This window comes from Schistocerca americana, chromosome 3, assembly GCF_021461395.2.
Source record: "Schistocerca americana isolate TAMUIC-IGC-003095 chromosome 3, iqSchAmer2.1, whole genome shotgun sequence".
In the NCBI taxonomy this organism is placed as follows: domain Eukaryota; kingdom Metazoa; phylum Arthropoda; class Insecta; order Orthoptera; family Acrididae; genus Schistocerca; species Schistocerca americana.
This window is the reverse complement of record NC_060121.1, coordinates 733,043,443-733,052,991: the sequence shown is the minus strand read 5'-3', so window position 1 is coordinate 733,052,991 and position 9,549 is coordinate 733,043,443. Positions and strand designations below refer to the sequence as shown.

The following is a 9,549-nucleotide window of genomic DNA, read 5'->3' as shown; positions in this document are numbered from 1 at the left end:
TTATTTGGTGCATAACACTATTGTTAAATCAATGTATTTATTCCTAAGTGTAAACTAAAAGCTCTCGTGCTCCGCATTCTGGTGGAATTTCTATATAAAACTTGAAGTTTACAACTTTTGCAAATGAGTGCCCATTAAATGTTCAGTGAAGAGCCAAAGAAACTAGTACACCTGCCTAATACCGTGTAGGGCCGCCGCGAGCACGACGTTGCATAGACTCGACTAATGTCTGAAGTGGTGCTGGACGGAACTGACGCAATTAATCCTGCAACTGTATTTTTCTTACTTGTCACTTCTTCTTCCGTGTGTTTTTGCTTTTAGGAAGCTTTATTGTCGAGTGCTAGTAATAGTGTTCCATAGATTTCGTGTTTGTTTTGAATCCAGTCAGAGAGAGTCCCTTTAGTCAGCCATAGTGCCAGTAGTGCTAGTGTTTGTTTTGAACACATTCCAGAGACAGGTAGTGCTATTTTCATTGTTTTCTACAAGAAGTGTTTAGTAACCACAGTTTAGTCAACTATCAGCGCCTTTAGTGAATTAGCAGTCTAGATAAATGTTGATTAACTCTCTACAGTAAATTGATTTCTTAGGATGGAAAGGATGTGTGACTGCTGTGTACGGACGCAGGAGGAGCTGGCCACTGTTCGCGAACAGCTGAGCGTGTTGATGGCCACTGTCAGCCGTCTTCAGGCTGCTGCCTCGGAGTGTAGCGGCAGTGGGGAGTCTGGTGCGTCGCATGGTACACCCCAGGTGTTACATGCTTCAGCCACTGTCCCTGCTGTCGAGACATCTTCGGGGGGTACCGGGCGCGGTTGGGCCACCCTCTCCTCAAGGGGAGTAGTGGGTTCAGCGGCGTTCGCGGCGCACGAGGCGGAGGGTCAATGTGGAAGCTGGCTGTATGGCATCGCCCGCTCTGCCTGTGAGTGGACATGTGGCCAGTGTTCACTCCGTCTGCTTGCCGGGGGGTCTCATCCGAGATGTGGAGGAGGCCCTGCCGGCGGCGATAGAGAGCACTGGGTGCACCCGTCTGCAAATTGTTGCTCATGTCGGCACCAATGACTCCTGCCGTCTGGGTTCAGAGGTCATCCTCAGTTCATGCAGGCGGTTGGCGGAGTTGGTGAAGGCGGAAAGCCTCGCTCGCGGGGTGGAATCTGAGCTAACTATTTGTAATATCGTTCCCAGAACCGATCGCGGTCCTCTGATTTGGAGCCGAGTGGAAGGCTTAAACCAGAGGCTCAGACGATTCTGCGGAGATCTGGGGTACAAATTTCTCGACCTCCGCTATCGGGTGGAGAAATGTAGGGTCTCCCTGAATAGGTCAGGCATGCACTACGCGCAGGAAGCGGCTACAAGGGTAGCGGAGTACGTGTGGAGTGCAAATGTGGGTTTTTTAGGTTAGAGAATTCCCTCCCTAGGCCCGACAAGACGCCTCCTGAGACGCGGCAAGGTAGGAGTAGGCAAAATGCAACAGGGAATAACAATATTAATGTGCTAATGGTAAACTGCAGGAGCGTCTGTAGAAAGGTCCCAGAACTGCTCTCATTAATAAACGGCCACAATGCCCACATAGTACTAGGGACAGAAAGTTGGCTGAAATCAGATGTAAACAGTAATGAAATTCTAAACTCAGATTGGAATGTATACCGCAGAGACAGGCTCGACAGTGAAGGGGGAGGCGTGTTTATAGCGATAAGAAGTGCAATAGTATCGAAGGAAATTGGCGGAGATCCGAAATGTTAAATAATTTGGGTGAAGGTCACGGTTAAAGCAGGCTCAGACATGGTAATTGGATGTCTCTATAGGCCCCCTGGCTCAGCAGCTGTTGTGGCTGAGCACCTGAAGGATAATTTGGAAAATATTTCAAGTAGATTTCCCCACCATGTTATAGTTCTGGGTGGTGATTTTAATTTGCCGGATATAGAGTGGGAGACTCAAACGTTCATAACGAGTGGCAGGGACAAAGAATCCAGTGAAATTTCTTTAAGTGCTTTATCTGAAAACCACCTTGAGCAGTTAAACAGAGAGGCGACTCGTGGCGATAACATATTAGGCCTTCTGGTGACAAACAGACCCGAACTATTTGAAACAGTTAATGCAGAACAAGGAATCAACGATCATAAAGCGGTTACTGCATCGATGATTTCTGCCGTAAATAGAAATATTAAAAAAGGTAGGAAGATTTTTCTGTTTAGCAAAAGTGACAAAAAGCAGATCTCAGAGTACCTTACGGCTCAACACAAAAGTTTCGTCTCAAGTACAGATAGTGTTGAGGATCAGTGGACAAAGCTCAAAACCATCGTACAATATGCGTTAGATGAGTATGTGCCATGCAAGATCGTAAGAGATGGAAAAGAGCCACCGTGGTACAACAACCGAGTTAGAAAACTGCTGCGGAAGCAAAGGGAACTTCACGGCAAACAAAAATTACGCGAAGCGAAATGTAGTGTGAGGACGGCTATGCGAGAGGCGTTCAATGAATTCGAAAGTAAAGTTCTATGTACTGACTTGGCAGAAAATCCTAAGAAATTTTGGTCTTATGTCAAAGCGGTAGGTGGATCAAAACAAAATGTCCAGACAATCTGAGACCAAAATGGTACTGAAACAGAGAATGACAGACTAAAGGCCGAAATACTAAATGTCTTTTTCCAAAGCTGTTTCACAGAGGAAGACTGCACTGTAGTTCCTTCTCTAGATTGTCGCACAGATGACAAAATGGTAGATATCGAAATAGACGACAGAGGGATAGAGAAACAATTAAAATCGGTCAAAAGAGGAAAGGCCGCTGGACCTGATGGGATACCAGTTCGATTTTACACAGAGTACGCGAAGGAACTTGCCCCCCTTCCTGCAGCGGTGTACCGTAGGTCTCTAGAAGAGCGTAGCGTTCCAAAGGATTGGAAAAGGGCACAGGTCATCCCCGTCGAACGTCGAACAAAAAAATGGCTCTGAGCACTATGGGACTCAACATCTGAGGTTGTAAGTCCCCTAGAACTTAGAACTACTTAAACCTAACTAACCTAAGGACATCACACACACCCGTGCCCGAGGCAGGATTCGAACCTGCGACCGTAGCAGTCCCGCGGTTCCGGAGTGCAGCGCCAGAACCCCTAGACCACCGCGACCGGCGAAAGTCGAACAGATGTGCAGAACTATAGACCTATACCTCTAACGTCGATCAGTTGCAGAATTTTGAAACACGTATTATGTTCGAGTATAATGACTTTTCAGGAGACTAGAAATCTACTATGTAGGAATCAGCATGGGCTTCGAAAAAGACGATTGTGTGAAACCCAGCTCGCGCTGTTCGTCCACGAGACTCAGAGGGCCATAGACACGGGTTCCCAGGTAGATGCCGTGTTTCTTGACTCCCGCAAGGCGTTCGATACAGTTCCCCACAGTTGTTTAATGAACAAAGTAAGAGCATATGGACTATCAGACCAGTTGTGTGATTGGATTGAAGAGTTCCTAGATAACAGAACGCACCATGTCATTCTCAGTGGAAAGAAGTCTTCCGAAGTAAGAGTGATTTCACGTGTGCCGCAGGGGAGTGTCGTAGGACCGTTGCTATTCACAGTATACATAAATGACCTTGTGGATGACATCGGAAGTTCACTGAGGCTTTTTTGCGGATGATGCTGTGGTATATCGAGAGGTTGTAACAATGGAAAATTGTGCTGAAATTCAGGAGGATCTGCAGCGAACTGACGCATGATGCAGGGAATGGCAATTGAATCTCAATGTAGACAAGTGTAATGTGCTGCGAATACACAGAAAGAAAGATCCCTTATCATTTGGCTACAATATAGCAGGTCAGCAACTGGAAGCAGTTAATTCCATAAATTATCTGGGAGTACGCATTAGGAGTGATTTAAAATGGAATGATCATATAAAGTTGATCGTCGGTAAAGCAGATGCCAGACTGAGATTCATTGGAAGAATCCTAAGGAAATGCAATCCGAAAACAAAGGAAGTAGGTTACAGTACGCTTGTTCGCCCACTGCTTGAATACTGCTCAGCAGTGTGGGATCCGTATCAAATAGGGTTGATAGAAGAGATAGAGAAGATCCAACGGAGAGCAGTGCGCTTCGTTACAGGATCATTTAGTAATCGCGAAAGCGTTACTGATATGATAGGTAAACTCCAGTGGAAGACTCTGCATGAGACGCTCAGTAGTTCGGTACGGGCTTTTGTTGAAGTTTCGAGAACATACCCTCACCGAGGAGTCAAGCAGTATATTGCTCCCTCCTACATATATCTCGCGAAGAGACCATGAGGATAAAGTCAGAGAGATTAGAGCCCACACAGAGGCATACCGACAATCCTTCTTTCCACGAACAATACGAGGCTGGAAAAGAAGGGAGAACCGATAGAGGTACTCAAGGTACCCTCAGCCACACGCCGTCAGGTGGCTTGCGGAGTATGGATGTAGATGTAGAACGTTGTCCATGAATCCATAAGAGTACGATGGGGTGGAGATCTCTTCTAAACAGCACGTTGTAAGGCATCCCAGATATGCTCAATAATGTTCGCAGAAGAGCTTCTGTGATGTTTGGAAGGTAGGAGACGAAGTACAGGCAGAACTGAAGCTGTGAGGACGGGTCGTGAGTAGTGCTTAGGTAGCTGAGATGGTAGAGCACTTGCCCACGAAAGGTCCCGAGTTCGAGTCTCGGTCCGGCACACAGTTTTAATCTGCCAGAAAGTTTCATTCAGCGCACACTCCGCTGCAGAGTGAAAATCTCATTCTGAACTACACAATGGATTGTTTGCTTGACCCTGTGCAAGACTGTATAAGTGTGTGAAACTCCAAGAAACAGTATTTACGATGTGATCCAGTGTACTCTGTGCCAACTGCTTCTTTTGGTCTCAAATTGGGTTTAATTGCCATTTACAATTTGTCTACTGTTGCAAAAAATTTACTTGCAAGCTGACTGGTGCACAAGTAAATCTTACATTCAGGCACGAGAAAAGATGATAAACTTTGTTCTGTTTGCCTCGAGGACCTTAGCACAATCTCCAACGAGGACAACATAAGTATTATACAGGAGTGTTATACTAAAGCTGGAGAAACGTATTTTTCTCAATTAAGGACGCCGTTTTCCAAAACTCCGTCTAATATAGATACTTGCAAATTAGGAGTGGTTCCCACAAATAATGTTAGCCCACATGGCTTAAGAAAATGAAGCAAGCCATTTCCTATTAAAGTAATCACTCCCTTAGGTGCAGTTGATGTGTTATGTACACACGAAAGAAAACTAGAAATGAAGGAAACTGAATCCATAAAACGAAAACAGGGTGAAAACAGCGGTCACAGAAGAAGAATAGAAACTCCATATCGGAAAAAGACGAAGCCATTATAGATGTGCAACCAAGTCTTACTTATTACTTCAAAGGCAGATTATGGAGAAATATGCCTGTGAAAGGGGAGTATAAAATATCAGGCATTACTGTAAACAGCAATGGAAACTGGTCACATGCTATAGCACTGACAGAAATCGACACATCCTGGATGATAACTCCCATTCAAACCAACTTATGTGGTGGAATGGACGACCTGAACCTAGCAACATAACACTCGTTTGTGAAGTTTATATTTAATGGGCACTCGTTTGCAAAAGTAGTGAACTTTAATTTCAGGTCGGTTATTCTACAATAACGTGAAGCAATAGAGTTGTCAACATGCACCCAGAAGATTTGGAATGCTTTAACGACAGTGTTACAGAGGAAATTAGAGGAAAATGCTCTCGGCTAGAATAATTGGAAGAAGGAACAGAGCTAACTGTTAAAGCCATAAAAGAAATAGTTTACAGGAAAAATTAAACACGTATTATAATTCAAGTACATACCATATTTGTATTTGTCAAATAACTAGGTGGAGGAAGAAAGCACGACCTAACTATTACAGCCATAAAAGAAATAGCTTGTAGGTAAAACTAAATTCAGGTGTATATTTAATTTATAACTTAAAAATTAATCTGAATGTTATTAAAACTACATCGAACAAATACAGAGAAGAGTTTTTCTCTGCCTACATCTACATCTACATTTATACTCCGCAAGCCACCCAATGGGGTGTGGCGGAGGGCACTTTACGTGCCACTGTAATTGCCTCCCTTTCCGGTTCCAGTCGCGTATGGGTCGCGGGAAGAACGACTGCCGGAAAGCCTCCGTACACGCTCGAATCTCTCTAATTTTACATTCGTGATCTCCTCGGGAGGTATAAGTAGGGGGAAGCAATATATTCGATACCTCATCCAGAAACGCACCGTCTCGAAACCTGGACAGAAAGCTACACCGCGATGCAGAGCGCCTCTCTTGCAGTGTCTGCCACTAGAGTTTGCTGAACATCTCCGTAACGCTATCACGCTTACCAAATAACCCTGTGACGAAACGCGCCGCTCTTCTTTGGATCTTCTCTACCTCCACTGTCAACCCGACCGGGTACGGATCCCACATTGATTAGCAATACTCAAGTATAGGCCGAACGAGTGTTCTGTAAGCCACCTCCTTTGTTGATGAACTACATTTTCTAAGGACTCTCCCAATGAACCTCAACCTGGCACCCGCCTTACCAACAATTAATTTTATATGATCATTCCACTTCAAATCTTTCCGTACGCATACTCCCAGATATTTTACAGAAGTAACTGCTACCAGTGTTTGTTCCGTTACATATAATCATACAATAAAGGATCCTTCTTTCGATGTATTCGCAATACATTACATTTGTCTATGTTAAGGGTCAGTTGCCACTCCCTGCACCAAGTGTCTATCCGCTGCAGATCTTCCTCCATTTCGCTACATTTTCTAATGCTGCAACTCCTCTGTATACTACAGCATCATCCGCGAAAAGCCGCATGGAACTTCCGACACTATCTACTAGGTCATTTATATATATTGTGAAAAGCAATGGTCCCACAACACTCTCCTGAGGAACGCCAGAGGTTACTTTAACGTCTGCAGACATCTCTCCATTTGAGAACAACATGCTGTGTTCTGTTTGCTAAAAACTCTTCAATCCAGCCACACAGCTGGTCTGATATTCCGTAGGCTCTTACTTTGTTTATCAGGCGACAGTGCGGAACTGTATCGAACGCCTTCCGGAAGTCAAGGAAAATGGAATCTACCTGGGAGCCTGTATCTAATATTTTCTGGGTCTCATGAGCAAATAAAGCGAATTGGGTCTCACACGATCGCTGTTTCCGGAATCTATGTTGATTCCTACAGAGTAGATTCTGGGTTTCGAGAAATGACATGATACGCGAGCAAAAAACGTGATCTAAAATTCTACAACAGATCGATGTCAGAGATATAGGCCTATAGTTTTGCGCATCTGCTCGACGACCCTTCTTGAGGACTGGGACTACCTCTTTTGAGTGATTTCAGGTGGTTTTCTATTCCTTGGACACTTATTTCGATGGCAGGCATTTTTTCGTTCGTGCAGTGACTTGGAGAAGGAACTGCAGTGCGGTCTTTCTCTGTGAAACAGCTTTGGAAAAAGGTGTTTAGTATTTCAGCTTTACGCGTGTCATCCTCTGTTTCAATGCCATCATCATCCCAGTGTGTGTGGAAATGTATATACAAAAATTTAAAAAAAGTTTTTCCTACCAGCATGTGTTTTCTTTGGCACTAACCTCTCAATAAATCCTAAAAAGTGTCGTATTAAATGCTCTTAACGATTTCTAGTTGGATGGGAATAGCGGGTAGTGGGTGACCTTGAAATGTAATTGTAACAAAGACAGCTGAAAGTGTAGGTAGCCTCGTTTCGTTGGTGGAGGTTCAAATTGGAAGAGCTATTTTATTTTTTGGAATGGTAGGTGAAAAATCTTAGGTAACCATATTGGGTCATAAATAATAGCGATAAAGATAAGGGTTACGTAAGTAAACAGGCAGCTATGTTATGGCAGTTGGTCATAAATTATAGCCACTTAAATAAGGCAGGCCTATACATACATGGAAAATTTGGCAACCACGCAGACGGGCAGCTAAGTCCCAGCCAATGCAATAAAACCAGATGATGAAATGACACTGTTTCAGGGACTTTACAGGTCTCATACAGATACGATTTTATGTATGGACTGATGCGACGAGTGAAAATTTGTACCACGGCCGGGAATCGAACCGGGTGTCCTGCTTACAAGGGTGGCGCACTAGCCACTAAGCCATGCTGGCATAGTAGTGCACACAACTACACCAATTACTTTGCCATGCCTCTCTCCTCCATCCAGATTCTCATTGCCGCCCCAGTCTACTTTAAATTCCCCCGTACAAACGAACAGATTTCCAGAGGCTCTTCATGTTCAAAAAGAGCACCTCAGAATGGAACATAAATAGGGGATCCAGCCTGAAACCCTGATCAGATACTAACACAAATGAAATAACACATTTTCAGAGAATTAACAGGTATCATACAGATATGACTTTATGTGTATGGACTGAAGCGACGAGTGAAAATTTGTGTTAAGGAAAGGAGGGTGTAGGCAGGCCTCCTCCAGGCATGCCAGGGTAATCCATGCAGTTGTGTGCACCGCTGTGGCAAGAGGGCTTAGTGGCATTAGTGTGTGTGTGTGGGAGGGGGGGGGGGGAGGACTTGGGTATTGTTAACTACCATTACTTAATAGGTTCCGGGGAAGCTTGCTTTCGAAACCTGTAAGCATGAAAACCCTGAGGCCCTTTACTTGTTCAAATGTTCAGATTCAATAATGTGATTCTAGACCCACTGACTGAAACTTATGGACTGTCTTTCTACATGCAATACTTTGCTCACTGACCTGAATGTTTTCAAGTGGCAGAATCGGCAAATGGGGAATTTATGGGTTAGATTATGGGCAAGGCAAAGGGCCACAGAGAAAGCTGGCATGGCCACGTGACAGCACTGAATGTGTCACCAGAATACCGTCGAATGGGGTTGGCAACAACATCAATGGCCTGGTTCGAGGACGTGTCGGAGGAAAAGGGCGCCTACTTCGTTGATCTTTCCGTACGTCTCCAACGAAGTTGCAATAAACATGTACAAGATTCTAGAGTACATCGTGTACAGAACTGTTGTAGAATATTATTCAGATGATCCCGATGAAAATGCTTTTAATATACGAAACACACTATCTAGGGACGTGAAGAAAAAGTCAATGATTTCGGTGAGTCATCCTGTGCGATCAGACGAGGTGGTCTGACGACAAGTTGTCTACTGAACGTCCTTCGGAAAGGCGTTTGACATTCAGTAGATCGTTCTGTGCGAAAAACTGGCAAAGCATCTTGTAGGTAACAAAATACCTCTGCTAATTTTGGTTCAAAAATCTGACTGGAAAGACGATCTGAAATTTTCATTTCCGAAGTGATTTCTACAGTGTACTACTTTGCAGTTTTGAGCTTGTGAACTGAACTGTGCAGGAAGATGAATACATATTTGAGAATTGGAAAAGGTCTGAAGTACAACTGGGTGCAGGTAGTAAAGTTTTTCAGTAACAGGAAAAAAAGTGGCTAACGCACCAGCCTAGTAAGCTGGAGACCCGAGTTCGATTTCTATGCCTTGGTACAAATTTTCGCTCGACGCTT

General features: G+C 44.3%; 1 pseudogene; it reads left to right on the top strand.

Moving 5' to 3' along the window:
- Positions 1 to 8,649: 8,649 nt before the first annotated feature.
- Positions 8,650 to 9,167, top strand: LOC124606351 (annotated as a pseudogene).
- The last annotated feature ends 382 nt before the right edge of the window (positions 9,168 to 9,549 follow it).